The 17,130-nt window shown below is 38.4% G+C and overlaps 1 protein-coding gene across 6 annotated transcripts in view; it reads left to right on the forward strand.

Annotated features, from left to right (window-relative positions):
- Positions 1 to 9,743: 9,743 nt before the first annotated feature.
- The window catches only part of LOC134336732 (breast carcinoma-amplified sequence 1 homolog), a 152,790-nt gene continuing 145,403 nt past the window's right edge, over positions 9,744 to 17,130 (forward strand). For 5 of the 6 annotated variants that reach the window (XM_063031188.1, XM_063031145.1, XM_063031163.1 and 2 more), the window contains exon 1: positions 9,744 to 9,909. The gene's annotated coding sequence lies outside the window, so the exon portion shown is untranslated. The remainder of the gene's footprint in view (positions 9,910 to 17,130) is intronic. The other variant, XM_063031154.1, reaches the window with a different exon arrangement.

Below are 17,130 nucleotides of genomic sequence, written 5' to 3' on the forward strand. Positions count from 1 at the left end.
TGAGCTATCTGGTTTATTGCCATATCACACTTCATTCTTATCCAGATGCTTCATCATCATGTTTGTTCAGGGTGAGGCATACATTTTAATAGATCTCACTGGGTGACATAAACCCACAAGTTACTGTATATATGAGTTTATATCCTACTGACTATGTAACTGACAGTACATTATGTTAATTTACATTATTTTATAACTTTAACTATGGATAATTGCACTAAACACTAGGAAATGCTAAGATTTTTAAAGTGAATTTTGAACCTTGTACCTATAATTTGGGATCTCTGATCCTATCTAGCTTTTTCTACTTTCTATATTCAACAGCACTACCACTTTTGCTCAATTAATTCAAGCATCTTAGAGAGTAGAAGAACCTGTAAATCTTCAACAGCTGCACCTATTTTGTTAGGATGCTTTGCATTACAATGTATTGTGCTCCTTACAACATTGAGGGCTTTCTTAAATAACATTTTAGTTGTATTTGCTCAACATACAATGACATTTACTCATAACTTTGGCATTACTGCATAGCATTGATAGTTTAATAATTCACCCAATCAATTGAGAAATATAATGGCTGAAAATGAACAAAGAAGCTCATCAAACCCATAGGTAGAACAGACCTTTTCAACAGTGTGGACATAATATTTGCAGGAAGTGTTATGAATTCATATAATTTATCAAGCCAACTGGTGCTGATATAAGCACATAGCTGCTTTTAAGTTGAGAATTTTTAAAGTAAACACTGAGAAGCTTTTATATTCATGTCAATGAGGTGTTTGTGTCACCATTTCCAAAAAATATGAACAATGTAAACCAAAATCCTCGATATCAATTGTCTAGGTAACCGAGGACTGTTGCTGTGAGTAGATGCAGTCTCTGTGGAATTTGTATGCTCCTCGTGTGAGAGTGTGGGATTCTTCCAGCTACTTTGATTTCCTCCAAAAGTGTGAGATTGCTACGTTAATTGACCAGTGTGAACTGCCCCTAGTGTGTTGGTGTGTTGGTGAATGTAAGGAGAGGTAAAAAATAGATTAATGTAGAATTAGTGAAGGTGGGTTATTGATTATGTGGATTCAGTGAGCTGTGGCAACTGTTTCCATTCTGTATCTTTCTATGACTTCATGCCTAGTAATAACTGCCAATTTTATCCATGTAATACACAAGAATTAATAAACAAATACTATGCTTTTTCCAGATCACCTAAGCATTTTAACATAACATAAATTCTTTTTTAAAAACTTTTTGTTTCAAAACTGCTCTTCAGCAGACACAAATTCAATCTGCTACTCAAATGCTACAATGCAAAGAATTTTCCATGCATATATGTCAACAATATTGATGACAATGGCCATGACTATATGCTGTAGCTAAGAAAAATTATAACAAATTGCATTCATTGAAAAAAATCTCAAAATACAAAATCATCTTTAAATGGTTCCAATCAACTTCAATCTCAAATGTTTGCTTGTGGGTGGAGAAGGAACTGTTTAAATAAAGCAGCACAGTATTACTAGATGAGCTATTTGCTTTCCAGTATGTGGGAATGTTGGGAGGGAAATTATGTATCTAGATTCTTGTTCCACCCACAGTATTTGTATTCATGTTTTATGACTTGTTATTTCACAATACATAACTATTCCCTATTTTATTTAACAGACAGAAATGTCTGACACATTTTAAATAGAAACACCAGGAAGTTTGTACTCAGTTAAACAAAAGAGGGAAGATACTAATCAAATTAAGTTTGCCAGTTTACAACACCCTTTTCAACATTTCTCAATAGGCCTGGCTTGCAACATTTTTAAGCAGGAATTTGTAATTTTTAAAACTGAAGCTATGTCTGGCTTGAACTTTGCTGGTTAGGGCATAAGAGTGCCTCTGTGCATTTTCTATACTGAATGGCGCACGTGTTTGTATCCTGATTAAAGAGACATAATGAGCATAAGAAATACACACTAGTGCTGGCCTTATGAGCCATCTGGTATACTCTACCATTCAATATAATTGCCGTTGATCCTTCACATCAGTTTCACTTCATACACTATTCCTTTATCCTTTGTTAATCTTGAACATAAAGAGATTCAATCTCATTCTTGAATATGTTGACTTGGCACCAGTAACCCTCTGCAGTACAGAGCCTCCAATCCTCTGTGAAGAAATTATTTGTGTCAGTATGAAATATCAAACTTCCTTATCCTCAGGCTAATTTTTAGAGTCATTAGTCAGGAGAAAGGGACTCTGCAACCACTGCACCAAGCCCTTTAAGACTGCTACATGCTGCACATCAATCACCTGTCATTCATGAGCACTTAATAGAATATTATATTCAAACTCAGCTCATGGATGGGCACAGGAGTGAGCCTTTATTTTACACCCTCTGAGGGGACTAGGTATGTTTATCAAACATTTAGTGATGAGGCAAAGTTGTACAGAAAGGAGCCCTTAGTTCATGGGATTGTACTCTATGATCCTAACGAATTGATGACATTTCCCATTGGTGACATCACCCCTGTCATTGATCCCTTTGTTTTCTTCAACTGCGGGTTGTCTCAGTGCTCATGAACCTCATCTGCTGCAGGGTGGTACAGTTATATCTCCAGGATCATGTCAGTCTCCAGCAATTTTGCTTATTTCAACCACAGGAATTGAAAACTTTTTAGTCTATCAAACTGAACCCTCCTCCTAAGCATCTCTAGATAACAGATATCTCCATTGACTATATTTACACATATCATTTCACTGGGTGAATCCAACCCTAACTGTTCATGGATTTAAAAAAAATATGCTACTATTAAATTAATCAAAATTGAAAAAAGCAAAGATTTAATACAATAAATGAAAGTACAGTATATAAAATAAACTCATTTGTATTTCTCAGAATTATATTCCTGGAAAATATCAAAGCTCAAAGTAAATTTATTTTCAAAGTACATACTGTATTCGTCACCATATACAAACCCGAGATTCGATTTCTTGCAGGTATTCTCAGTAAATCCAAGGACCATAATAGAATCAATGAAAGACTACGTCGATCAGGGTGGAGAAATAACCAATGTGCAAGAGACAACAAACTGTGCAAATAGAAAAGAGAAAATAAGTAATCAATAAGTAAATCAGCAAGCAATAAATATTGAGAACATAAGATGAAGAGTCCTTGAAAGTGAGTCCATGGGGAACAGTTCAGTGATGGGCCAAATGAAGTTATCCCCCCTGGTTCAAGAGCCTAAGTATTGAGGGGTAATAACTGTTCCTGAACCTGGAGGTGTGAGTCCTGAGGCTCCTGTACCTTCTTCCAGGTGACAGTGGTGAGATCAGAGCATGACCCAGGCGGTGGGAGTCCCTGATTATAATGGATGTTGTCTTCCTGTGACAGCGCTCCATGTACGTGTGTTCAATGATAGAGAGGGCTTTACCCATGATGGACTGAGCCGTATCCACTACTTTTTGTAGGATTTTCCATTCAAGGGCATTGGTGTTTCCATGCCAGGCTGTGATACAACTAGGCGATAAACTCTCCACTACACATCTATAGAAGATTGTCAAAGGTTTAGATGTCAAGTCGTCTTTGTAAGCTTCTAAGGAAGTAGAGTCACTGAGTCACTGTCATGTTGCCTTCATAATTTCCTTTATGTGATGAGTCCAGGACAGGTCTTCCAAAATGATAACTCTGAGGAATTTAAAGTTGCTGACCCTCTCCATCTCTAATCCCCCACTGAGTTCTAGCTCATAAGCCTCTAGTTTCCTCCTCCTGGTCATTAACTAGCTCCTTGTTCTTGCTGATATTGAGTGAGGGGTCTCTGTTGAGGCTCCACTTTAGGCAGAATTTCAATCTCCCTCCTATATGTTGATTCATCACCAGCTTTGATACCAATCAATACTTCTTCCAATGCCTTTCTCTTGTCAACAAGATGAAGTTACATTGATTGGTACTTCCCTCGACAACTTCCTCATTTCTAACTTGTCGGACAATGTGTTCAACATTCAGAAATAGAAGAATAGACTTTAAATCACACTGTACCCTTTCCATAACTCAAATGTTACTATACCTCGACTGTGGTCTTGTGGAAATTTGACATGTCACATGAGATATTATTCTTGATGTATACTCAGTGGCCACTTTTTTGGTTATGCCAGTACACCTGCTCGTCAATGCAAATACCTAATCAACTAATGCGTAAAAGCATGTAGACATGGTCAAGAGGTACAGTTGTTATTCAGACCAAACATCAGAATGAGGAAGACATGTAATCTACGTGACTTTGAATGATTGTTGATGCCAGACATGGAGGATTGAATATCTCAGGAACTGCTGATCTCCTGGGACTTTCACGCACAACAGAGAACGATGTGTAAAAAACACAGTGAGTGGCAGTGCTGTGTGAAAACACCTTGTTAATGACAGAGGTCAGAGGAGAATGGCCAGACTGGTTCAAGCTGACAAGAAAGTGACTCGGCTAACCATATGTTACAACAGTGGCGTGCACAAGAGCATCTCTGAATGCTCAACATATCGGACCAGGAGGTGGGTGGACTACAGCAGCAGAAGACCACAAACATACATTTAGTGGCCACTTTATTACAAGAGATATCTAATAAAGTGGCCACTGAGTATCTAAAAATTGCATAATATATTTCCTACAAATCCAGTGCTGAATGGTAGTTTAATGTTGCAACATTATTAATTGAGGGATTAGTCTTTATGATGAGTGTGGCTGTCATTGTTACTGCCCAGATTTTAACTATTTTAGGTTTATGTTAAAACCATTATGTTTTACACAGCTAGCCAATGATGGTTATAACAAAAAAAGATAGCAGAAGCTTGGTGGTGAATATATGATTATTAATTATAACGTAAATTTCAACTAATGTTCACAAATGTACATGAATATCACATGTACACCAAATTCTACATGACTTCTTTGATTTTATATTGAAGAGTCCATCTCTTTTGATTTAGAAATATTCTGAAACATGGTAGATTAGTGTCTGGGGCTGAAATGTATATATTGGGTTAAGAACATTAGAATAGTAAATAATCTCAGAAAAATCAAAGAGCATGGGGAAAGAATACATTTAAGTACTTGTATAACAGTAAAATCTACATTTTATCCCTTACATTGACCTTCATGAAATGAAAGAAGCATGTTGTTAAATATGATGATGGTATTTCAAGTATGTTGGTCGGATGAATTAATAGACAAGAAGCCATGATTGAATCATAATGGCATCCCTGTTATTTCAATAGATTATCCAAATTATCCAAATCATGCTGAAATATTTGTATTAATTCCTCCTACTCATCCCATAGTATTTTCTGAATCTATAAACAACTAATATCATGATACTATAAAATTTCAACTGTGGAGCAAAAAATGAGCATTTTAGTTCTGAAACTATGTACATCTTGACAGAGGTAGTAATGACCATTCATTGCTTACAGTGCAATATTCTACCAGGAGCTGATTAAATAAAATCTCTTGAATTCAGAAATAAAATTCCAGTTCAGAATGGATGTGAAATAAAAGTAGGCAATTTAGGTCCAGTTGGAAACAAAGTCATTAGTTGATTTTCTCTTGCAGTTTACTGAGCAATGTTTTCAAGCTGTCAAGACTGAAACTAGCACTGCAATTCCTGATTCTTTGAAAGTACATTTATGTTCTCAGTGCGCACATTAAAAATGAAAATTATCTTAAATTGTATGCACTTGAAAAATGCTGTGTTTAATGTGCATGACTGATAGGTATATTGTTTGAAGGTTTAATTTGTTTATATTTTGAAGTTTAACACTTTCTTACTTTTTAAATCCACTTTTAAAGTTGATTTTCTGTTTCTTTGTACCCTTTGCTTACTAATGAGTACCTAGAAATTTAGATGAAAATTGGCACTTATAACCCCTTCATAGCTGGGTATAAACCTTGGGTAATTTAAAACTTACATTATTTTAGTCTCAAAATTTTTTTGGTTTCAGTCTTAATAACTTTAATACCGCCAGATGAACATTTACATCAACAAACATGAGAAAATCTGCAGATGCTGGAAATTCAAGCAACACACACAAAATGCTGGTGGAACGCGGCAGGCCAGGCAGCATCTATAGGAAGAAGTACAGTCGACGTTTTGGGTCAAGAGCCTTCGTCAGGACTAACGGAAAAAAGAGATAGTAAGAGATTTGAAAGTGGGAGGGGGAGGGGGAGACCCGAAATGATAGGAGAAGGCAGGAGAGGGAGGGATGAAGCTAAAAGCTGGGAATTTGATTGGCAAAAGGGACACAAGGCTGGAGAAGGGGGAGTATTATAGGACAGAAGGCCTTGGAAGAAAGAAAGGGGGAGGGGAGCACCAGAGGAAGTTATAACCCCTTGCCTGTTCTCCATCTTCCTATTTTTCCTTTGTAGGTGCACCAGATTACTCTTGCAAATTAATTGTTAAAACATAGCTGCAATATTTTCAATTTATAATCCTATGCTTAATGTAGAGAATGAAAATATTGGCCACATAGTTCAAAATACCCATGGATTATTGGGAATATTTTAAAACACCCTTCACTATCATAACATTTATTAACTGGTCACTGTCCTGTCAGTCTATTTCTTTTGATGATCACACAATGTAGGTGCCATGTATAAAGCAATGGAACGGATCTAGAAAGCACACTTATTCATTCATCAACTATAACCTTAAACACCTGGCACCTCAGATTTGCATCCCCATTCAACAAGTTTATGGCTGATTATTCACCTAAGAACAATTTTTCCTCACTAAACCCATTTCCTTTGATTCCCTTAATATCCAAGAATCTATTGATTCCTGACTTGAAAATACTTAGTGACTGAGCCTCCACAGACCCCTTGCTATAGAAACTTCATCACATCTCAGTCTTAAATTCCAGTCTCCTTCATTTGAAACAGTCCATGGCTTTAGATATCCCAGCCAGGATTATCTCTGCATCTACCTTGGCAAGTGATATGAGAATATTTTAATGAAATTCCTCTTATGTTTTCTAAATGAAAATTATTTCAGGCTAAATATGTATAATTGTCTCACAGAGAACAATATCATCTCATCCCCTTCTTTAGTCAGCGATCAATTTACTGAATCTCTGTATAACTCTCTCTGTAGTTGAATGTCCTTCCTTAGAGGGATACTTGAACTTAAGTCATTCAAATTTCTGAATATCACAGAGGTTTCATGACTCAGATAGGACATTTTCAGCCCATTATATTCTTGCAGAACAAGAAATTGACACAGTCTAATATCACCTACCAGCACATGCTCCTTACTCTTGCAGGTCATTGTTCATTAAATACATTGTCCAGTCATTTTCCAAATGTGATGAGGGTTTCTGGGTCCACTCCCTGTAAGGTCACAAGTTCCTGATCTCCATCAGTCTCTGCAAGAAAAGCCCACCACTGTAAAGTTCCCATGAATTGTTTTAAATCTATCTTCCTTGACTTTGACCCCTCAGGTAGCAAAAGAATAAGTCTTTTGTATTTACTCTGTCTAAGCTGCTCATTATTGTACACATCTTAATTAAATCTTCCTAAAGTCAACGTCAAAATCAAAGCTAATTTATTATCAAAGTATGTATATGTCAGCCTATACAACTTTGAAATTAATTTTCTTGCAGACATTTACAGGAAAATAAAGAAATACAATACAATTTATGAAAAGCTATACATAAACAAAGACTAACAAACAACCAAAGTGCAAAAAAGACAAATTGAGCAAATAAAAAAATAAATAATACTGAGAACATGAGTTGTGGAGTCCTTGAAAATAAGTCTGTAGGTTGTGGAATCACTACAGACTGAAGTTTTCCACAGCAGTTCAGGACCTTGATGAATGAAGGGTTTCTGAACCTGGTGGTGTAGGATCTAAGGCCACTGTACCTCCTACCCAATGGTATTAATGACAGGAGAGCATGGCATGGATGGCGGGGGCCCTTGGTGTTGGATACTGCTTTCTGCAGGCTTGTTGCTGTGTTCAATGGTGGGGCTTGTATTGCCTGTGATAAACTGAAGTGTATCCACCATTTTCTGTCGAGTTCTCCATCTCTGGGCATTGGAGTTTCTATACCAGGCTGTGATGCAACCAGTTAGGATATTCTCCACTGTGCATCTATAGAAATTGTCAAAGTTTCAGGTGATATGCCAAATCTATACAAACTTCTAAGAAAATAGAGGCTGTTCTGTGCCTTTTCTGTGATGGAACTTTTGTCCCAGGGCAGATACTCTTTTATGATAACAACAATGAATTTAGAAGTTCTGATCCTCTCCACATCCAATCCTCTAATGAAGACTGTCCCCTGCTTACATACATTTTTAAAGTGAGAGTTTGAAGATGCCTGAAACATTCCAGTCAGTTGACTAACACAGGTCAGCAGTACTCAGCCAAGTAGGCCATCTGGGCCGGATGTTTTCCAAGGATTCACCCTTCTGAAGAATGCTGTCACGTTGGCATTGGAGGACTATCTCAGACAGTGAAATTACAGGGTTGTCAGGGTTTACGGGAATTCGTGAAAGCACGTTACAGCTAATGAAGGACTTTAGCAAAGTAATCCTGAGGGGAAACAGGGATAGCCAAAGTGCTCCTTCCAATAAACGTGTGATAAGTGAAAGATTATCTACTTTTATATGTTGATTGGGGAAATACATTCTCTCTGGGAGATGACTAAGTAATCCTACTTATCTTAAAATAGAGCCACTAGAGTCTTAATGTTCTGTGAGAACAAGCAAAATTTGGTTTGCTATATCAAAGAAAGCATCTCTGCCAAATGAAATAATTGTTTAAATTCATAGAATTAATTTAATATCTTCAGGTGTGCATGGTCCTTTTGGTGCATCTGTGATTATGCACTTCAATTTTTTGCTATTCACCTACCTACCAGAATAATTTCTATACAAAGTATATAACTTTCTCAAATAATCTAGTGTTTTCATTTCTTTTCAAATGATCCCCTTGGCAAACATTCATTTGTTGCAAAATATAACATGACAAACGTTTAGTTGAAGGTTATTCAACTGAAACAGAATTTTTACTTCAGTGCTCTATTGACATCAACAGAATCAGTGGTTGTATTGTAAGTCTTTAAGCTTCTTGTATTGCTTGTTATCTCACTCCTACAAAAAGAATTATAATGCCAGCTATTGTTTCATATTTTCATGCTACAACACAACCCCGTTTTACTTCAGTTCATTACTAACAATAAAGCCTTATCTCAGTATTTGAAAGATGTATGTGATGTTTCTTTCAGAATTTTGAAACTGTTGCACTGTTATGTTTTTATCCATCCTTTATACTTTTTTGATATGGAGTCTTCTATCTCAACATATTTGGCCATTTTAATGTTGATATGGAAAAATAATTAAAACAATTACCACTCAGTACTAAATACTGTATATAGAACAGAAGGAGTTTGCATCTGCTAACAGGTGCAAATAAATGCCCTAAATGGCTATTCCCTTAGTTTGCTTTGATACTTATTACCCCTTTTTTATTCCAATTAGAATAAACCAAAGTTTATATTAACTGCACCCAGTAATATAGATCGATAAAATTTAGGCATAAGTTTGACGTTATGTTTGTTGGACATTTTCTATTGTCGAGATTCTCCAGTAATTAATGTCAGGATGTACTCGTGTGGTGGATTTGTTTTCACCCAATTCCGCGCACAATTAGACCAGCGCAGCGGCCAGCAGTGTTAGCTCCACCCTTGAGTAACTAGTGAGGCTGCAGGATGCAGGTAGCAGTTCGCTGCGAATGGAAGTGGCGACTTGCAGCAGGGCAGCTGTGGCGGTGAAGGAAGTGACAGGAGTCAGCATTTGAGTTGTCTCTTTCTCCTCCCCTTTCTGGATCCATTGGTTTTGCGCTGAGGACGAGCTCACGCGAGCGGCAAGGTGCTTATCACAGGCAAGTCTCACCTTTCGCCTTCACAGACCGAATCACAGGCTTCTGCTGAAAGATAGCTTGCCTCGCAAACTTAAAGGGTTTATTTGTGAAATTTAAGGCAATTTATCGTAACGTGACTGTTATTTTCTTAAAGGATAGATCTACCGAGGAGCCGCATTTAAAAGCCGAACTTTGGTAAAACAAATGTAACCAGGCAAGTTTTGCCTCAAGCTTTCAAAATGATCACTAATACCAATATTTTCGGATAATAGTTTGCTTGTAGTTCTATTGCATAATTTCATCTTTCTTGACATTCGGAAGTGTAACAGCACCTTGGGGTACATGCGCAGTATTTAACTGTGATTTATCGAGGGCACTTGCTGGTTGCCCTGTGGCTACTGTTGACTATCTGCAGAACTAAAGTAGTACAAATGTCGTCAGAATATTGCATGGGCTACTAAAATCGAGATATTTATAATTGACGTCCACAAGCTTATTCCAGTAGAACTTATGGTTGGAGAGAATACCTAGTTTGACCATGTCAATATTGTGTTCAGACCAGAAGCAGCTGAGGAAAAATATATGACAACACGATACTTTTAATTGTCCCAGTATTGCTCCATATCAATAATGTTCCGCTCCTGGAAAATAGTGACGGCAAAAAATAAACACCAATAAAAGCAAAAAAAAAATGCTTATTGGCTTTAAAGCAATAGCTTGTTTGTTATCACTCAGTGACTGGTAAAACATTGGCACTCACGTGACAATGAACCCATTGACAACGTTTCTTAATCAAAGAAACTAGTGATGTCCATTACTACCCACTACTCTGACATACAATTATTGTTTGATTTATTATTATTACATCCTTATATCTCTATGCATGTAAAAGCATTACTGCAATTCTTGTTTTCCTGTTTGCACTGGCAAATATAAAGAGACCTTGTAAACCATAATTTTTCAAAACTCTTTAGATTCTGGACTAGTTCCTGAGGATTGGAGGGTGGCTAATGTAACCCCGCTTTTTAAAAAAGGAGGGAGAGAGAAACCGGGGAATTATAGACCGGTTAGCCTGACATCGGTGGTGGGGAAACTGCTAGAGTCAGTTATCAAAGATGTGATAACAGCACATTTGGAAAGCTGTGAAATCATCGGACAAAGTCAGCATGGATTTGTGAAAGGAAAATCATGTCTGACGAATCTCATAGAAAATTTTGAGGAGGTAACTGGTAGAGTGGATGGGGAGAACCAGTGGATGTGGTATATTTGGATTTTCAAGAGGCTTTTGACAAGGTCCCACACAGGAGATTAGTGTGCAAACTTAAAGCACACGGTATTGGGGGTATGTGGATAGAGAATTGGTTGGCAGACAGGAAGCAAAGAGTGGGAATAAACGGGACCTTTTCAGAATGGCAGGCAGTGACTAGTGGGGTACCGCAAGGCTCAGTGCTGGGACCCCAGTTGTTTACAATATATATTAATGACTTAGACGAAGGAATTAAATGCAGCATCTCCAAGTTTGCGGATGACACGAAGCTGGGCGGCAGTGTTAGCTGTGAGGAGGATGCTAAGAGGATGCAGGGTGACTTGGATAGGTTAGGTGAGTGGGCAAATTCATGGCAGATGCAATTTAATGTGGATAAATGTGAGGTTATCCACTTTGGTGGCAAGAACAGGAAAACAGATTATTATCTGAATGGTGGCCGATTAGGAAAAGGGGAGGTGCAATGAGACCTGTGTGTCATTGTACACCAGTCATTGAAAGTGGGCATGCAGGTACAGCAGGCGGTGAAAAAGGCGAATGGTATACTGGCATTCATAGCAAGAGGATTCGAGTACAGGACCAGGGAGGTACTACTACAGTTGTACAAGGCCTTGGTGAGACCACACCTCGAGTATTGTGTGCAGTTTTGGTCCCCTAATCTGAGGAAAGACATTCTTGCCATAGAGGGGGTACATAGAAGGTTCACCAGATTGATTCCTGGGATGGCAGGACTTTCATATGATGAAAGACTGGATCGACTAGGCTTATACTCTCTGGAATTTAGAAGATTGAGGGGGGATCTGATTGAAATGTATAAAATTCTAAAGGGATTGGACAGGCTAGATGCAGGAAGATTGTTCCCGATGTTGGGGAAGTCCAGAACGAGGGGTCACAGTTTGAGGATAAAGGGGAAGCCTTTTAGGACCAAAATGAGGAAAAACTACTTCACACAGAGAGTGGTGAATCTGTGGAATTCTCTGCCACAGGAAACAGTTGAGGTCAGTTCATTGGCTATATTTAAGAGGGAGTTAGATAAGGCCCTTGTGGCTAAAGGGATCAGGGGGTATGGAGAGAAGGCAGGTACAGGGTTCTGAGTTGGATGATCAGCCATGATCATACTGAATGGCGGTGCAGGCTCGAAGGGCTGAATGGCCTACTCCTGCACCTATTTTCTATGTTTCTATGTTTCTATAAGACCATAAAACATGGGAGCAGAATTAGGCCATTCAGCCCATCATGTCCACTCCATAATTTCATCATGGCTGATGCCGGATCACATTCAACCCCATACACCTGGCCCCTCACTATATCCTTTGATGCCCCGACCAATCAGGAATCTATCAACTTCCACTTTGAATATACCCACGGACTTGGCCACCACCACAGCATGTGTCAGAGCATTCCACAGATTCACCACATTTTGGCAAAAAAAAATTCCTCCATACTTCTGTTCTAAAAGGTCGTCCCTCAATTTTGAGGCATTGCCCTCTAGTTCTGGATACTCCTAGCAGAGGAAACATCCTCTCCACAACCACCATATCTAGCCCTTTCAACATTCAGTAGGTTTCAGTAGGATCCTCATACATTCTTTTAAATTCCAGTGAGTACAGCCCCAAAGCTGCTCCTCATATGTAAGCTGCCTTGTTTGGGCCCCAGAATAATCCTCTTGAACTTTCTCTGAACTCTCTCCAACAACAATACATCCTTTCTGAGATAAGGGGCCGAAAACTGTTGACTATATACCAAATGTGACCTGTCTAGTGTCTTATGAAGCTTCAACATTATCTCCTTGTTTTTATATTTATTCCCTTTGAAATAGTACCAACATTACATTTGCCTTCTTTACCACAGATTCAACCTGTAAGTGAACCTCCTGGGGCTTTTGCACAAGGATTCCTCAGTCCCTTTGCATCTCTAATGTTTGAATTTTCTCCCAAGTTAAATAATAGTCTGCACTATTGTTCCTTTTACCAAAGTGCATTATCACACATTTCCCAACACTGTATTCCATCTGCCACTTTTTTGCCCATTCTTCCAATTTGTCTAAGTCATGCTGCAATCAGATTGCTTTCTCAGCACTACCTACCCCTCCACCTGTTTTTGTATCATTTGCAAACCATGCCACAAAGCTATTAATTCTACAATCTAAATCACTGACAAAAAATGTGAAAAGTAGCAGTCCCAATACTGACCCCTGAGGAACACCACTAGTCACTGGTAGCCAACCAGAAAAAGCCCCCTTTATTCCCACTTGCTGCCTCCTGCCTGTCAGCCATTCCTTTATCAATGCCAGTATATTTCCTGTAACACCGTAGGATGTTATCTTTTTAAGCAGTCTCATGTGCGGCACCTTATCAAATGCCTTCTGAAAATCTAAGTAGGTGACATCCACTGCTTCTCCTTTGTCCACCTTGCTTGTTACTTTCTCAAAGAACTCTAACACATTTGTCAGGCAAGATTTTCCTTTACCGAAACCATGCTGACAATAACTTATTTTATCATTAGTCTTCAAGCACCCTGAAACCTTGTCTTTAATAATGGACTCCAACACTTTCCCAACCACTGAGGTTAGATTAATTGGCCTATAATTTCCTTTCTTTTGTCTTCCTCACTTCTTAAAGAATGGAGTGATATTCGCAAACTTCCAGTCCTCCAGGACCAGATGAGAATCAAGTGATTCTCGAAAGATCATGACTAATGTATCCATTATCTCTTCAGCAACCTCTTTCAGGACTCTGGGATGTACTCCATCTGGTCCAGATGACTTATTGACCTTAAGACCTTTGAGTTTGCCTGGCACTTTTTCTTTCATAATAGCAATGGCACTCACTCCTGCTCCCTGACACAGACATCTGGCATATAGCTAGAATCTTGCACAGTAAAGACTGAATCATAGTTCTTATTAAATTCATCTGAAATTTCTTTGTCCTATTCCTACCCCACCAGCATCATTTTCCAGTGGTCCAATATCAACTCTCCCCTCCCTTTTATTCTTTATATAACTGAAAAAAATGTCTAGTATCCTGCTTTATATTAATGGCTAATTTACCCTTGTATTTCATCTTTTACCTTCTTATAGCTTTTTTAGTTGTCTTTTGCTGGATTTTAAAAGCTTCCCAATAATCCAACTTCCCTCTCACTTTTATTAACCTATATGCCCTTTCCTTGGCTTTTATGCAGTCCTTTAGTTCCCTTGTCAGCCACAGTTGCTTATCACTGTAATTTGAGATCTACTTCTGTGGACCTTAGCTATCCTGAACCTTGGGAACTGTACCCAGAAACTTCAGCCACTTCTTCTTTGCCATCATCCCCACAGTATCTCCTCCAATCCACCTGGGCAAGCTGGGTTAATAAAATCTGGGTTATTACATAACACCCAATCTAAGGTACGCTTTCCCTGAGGTGGCTCGAGCACAAGCTGCTCTAAAAAGCCATCTTGTAGGCATTCAGCAAATTCCTTCTCTAGTACCACATTTCACAACTTTAACTTTGTTCTTTCTCTAGCTCAGGTCCACAATAATTGCAGCAGGGCCAGATTACAAAGGACCAGCAGAACAGTAATGGCCAAGATAATGTCACTGCATTTAAGTTAGAAGAAAGAACAGAGATAGTCTCTACATTTGGTGAAATACCTGGAGGGAGGAATCTGCAACCAGAGCAGTGTGGGGGAGTAGGTTGCTATCTGTATAGGTATTGGCTTACTATTGTCATACCTACCAGGGAAAGGCTTTTGTTTTGCATATTAACCAGAAAAATCATTAGAGGCAGTAAAAAGAATAGAAAATGCATAATATAATGTTGCAGTTATAGTGAAAATGCAAGTGGACAAATAACATGCAAGAGCATGCCAACACGAGGAAATCTGCAGATGCTGGAAATTCAAGCAAAACACTCAAAATAAGATCAATTTCGCAATGTTTGCTCAACGACGATGTTGTTCTTTTATTCCAATTTCAGTGGATCTGGCTGAAGATGGTTGTAAAAATGCTTTAGTCTTGTCTTTGCCACGCATGTGCTGAGTCCCCTCAATATTAGGTTTGCAGATATTATTGGAGGCTCTTATTTTTAATTGTACACTGTTCTTTATATCTAGATGCAAGTTTGATCTGATCAGGCATTTGTGGGATCACTTAGCTCCATCTGCTGCAAACTGCATGTAGAATGCATGACTCCTCATATTTAGACCTGCCTGGTGCTCTTTCCTACTTGGCTTTCCATACCTCACTGTGCAGTGATATGGTGGGCCGAGTGTTACAGATTGGGATGTGAGGCTGTACCTCATAGATACTTAGTACTGAGCTACCCAACCTATTCTGAATCTAAAAAGCGGATTAGAATAGAAAATGCTGGAAATAATCAGCAGGTCAGGCAGTACCTGTAGAAATAGAAACAGAATTAACACTTTAAGTGGAGACCTTTGGTCCCATTACGCACAATGAATTACAAATGGAATCCTCATTGTGAAGTGGGGAATTTACTTCTACAAGGAGTTTGAGCTGGTCATTCCTGCCATGTTGTCTTAAATAAATTTATCTAAAATATGTAGATTGATTCAGATGAATACAAATGATTCTGCAGATTCTAGAAATTTTGAGCATCATGCTGGAGGAACTCAGCAAGTCAAACAGCATCTATAGAGGGGAATAAACTGCCAATGTTTCAGGCTGAAACCTTTCATCGGGACACCTAGACAGGCTGTTTATTCTCCTCCACAGATGCTACCTCGCTTGCTGAGTTCTTCCAGCATTTTGCTTGTATTGATGCTGATAAATTGATTCACAGGGAACCTCCCATAGGCAATCTGGCAGTCATGTCATGTCATGTCATGTCAGTGCCCATGTCACTCCATACGTCTTGCAAATGACACTTAACATGGAGGAATACAGATTCATTGGCTGCAAAAGGACATCAGCAGGTTTCCATGTTCATGGTTGAGAATCCACTGGGCTTCAAGTAACTGTTAAAGATTCCCCATTCCTCCTTGATTCCTAACCACCATTTTACCACCTATATTGAACTGATCTTGTATACTAGAGGGCACAGTCAGGGATTTTGATGGAGGAGACTGAGACTTTGACTGAATGTTTTGGTACTTTGAATGAAGCTCTGTGTATCTGGCAATAAGACACTGGAGAAACAGGACCCATTTGATGCCTTGGTACATGTGTGAGGATTTGTCTAGCTTTCTTCTTGCTCTGTTTTAGTGCAGTTATTCTGATACATCTGAATCATTTGCAAGGCAATTTCAAAGGGTAATCTACAGCCAATGACACTGCTGTGAACCTGAACCATCCACCATCCAGGCCATGACCTCTTCTCGCTACTACCATAAGACATGAGGTAGAGAAGCCTTAGATTCCACACCACCAGGTTCAGGAACATTTACAACTCTACAACTACTAGGCTCCTAAACTGAAGTGGGTAATTTCGATCACCACTACTCTGATCTGATTCCACAGAATTACTTTCAAGGACTCTGTCCAACTCGTGTTCTCAGTATTATATTTATTTGCACAGTGTGTCTTTTGCAAATTGGTTGATTTTCAGTCTTTGTTTTTTTTTCATAAATTCTATTTTATTCTTTTCTTTTCCTGTTAATCCAGGCAAGAAAATGAGTTTTCAAGGTAGTATATGTTAACATATATATACTTTGATAATAAATGTATTTGAACTTTGAAGCCATACATAAGCCAGATTCAGCCTTGTCAAGCCCGACTTGAGAGCTAATAAGGGACAAGTAATGCTACCTCCTTGAAACATATTCAACAATACCACACTTATTAATATTTTTAATATTATTTATTCCTGTTTATTAATTCAGAGATTGCTATAAGATTTTCTGTTAGGTAGTATCTGCTGGGCATGTCCCACATACATACTGTTAGGAGCATATTACACAGAGCATAATCTGATCAGAAGTGTGACTTAATTGCTATATTTACTCATTTAATCTCATTTTACGAGAGAGATTCCTTTTA

This window comes from Mobula hypostoma, chromosome 2, assembly GCF_963921235.1.
Source record: "Mobula hypostoma chromosome 2, sMobHyp1.1, whole genome shotgun sequence".
Taxonomy (NCBI): Eukaryota; Metazoa; Chordata; class Chondrichthyes; order Myliobatiformes; family Myliobatidae; genus Mobula; species Mobula hypostoma.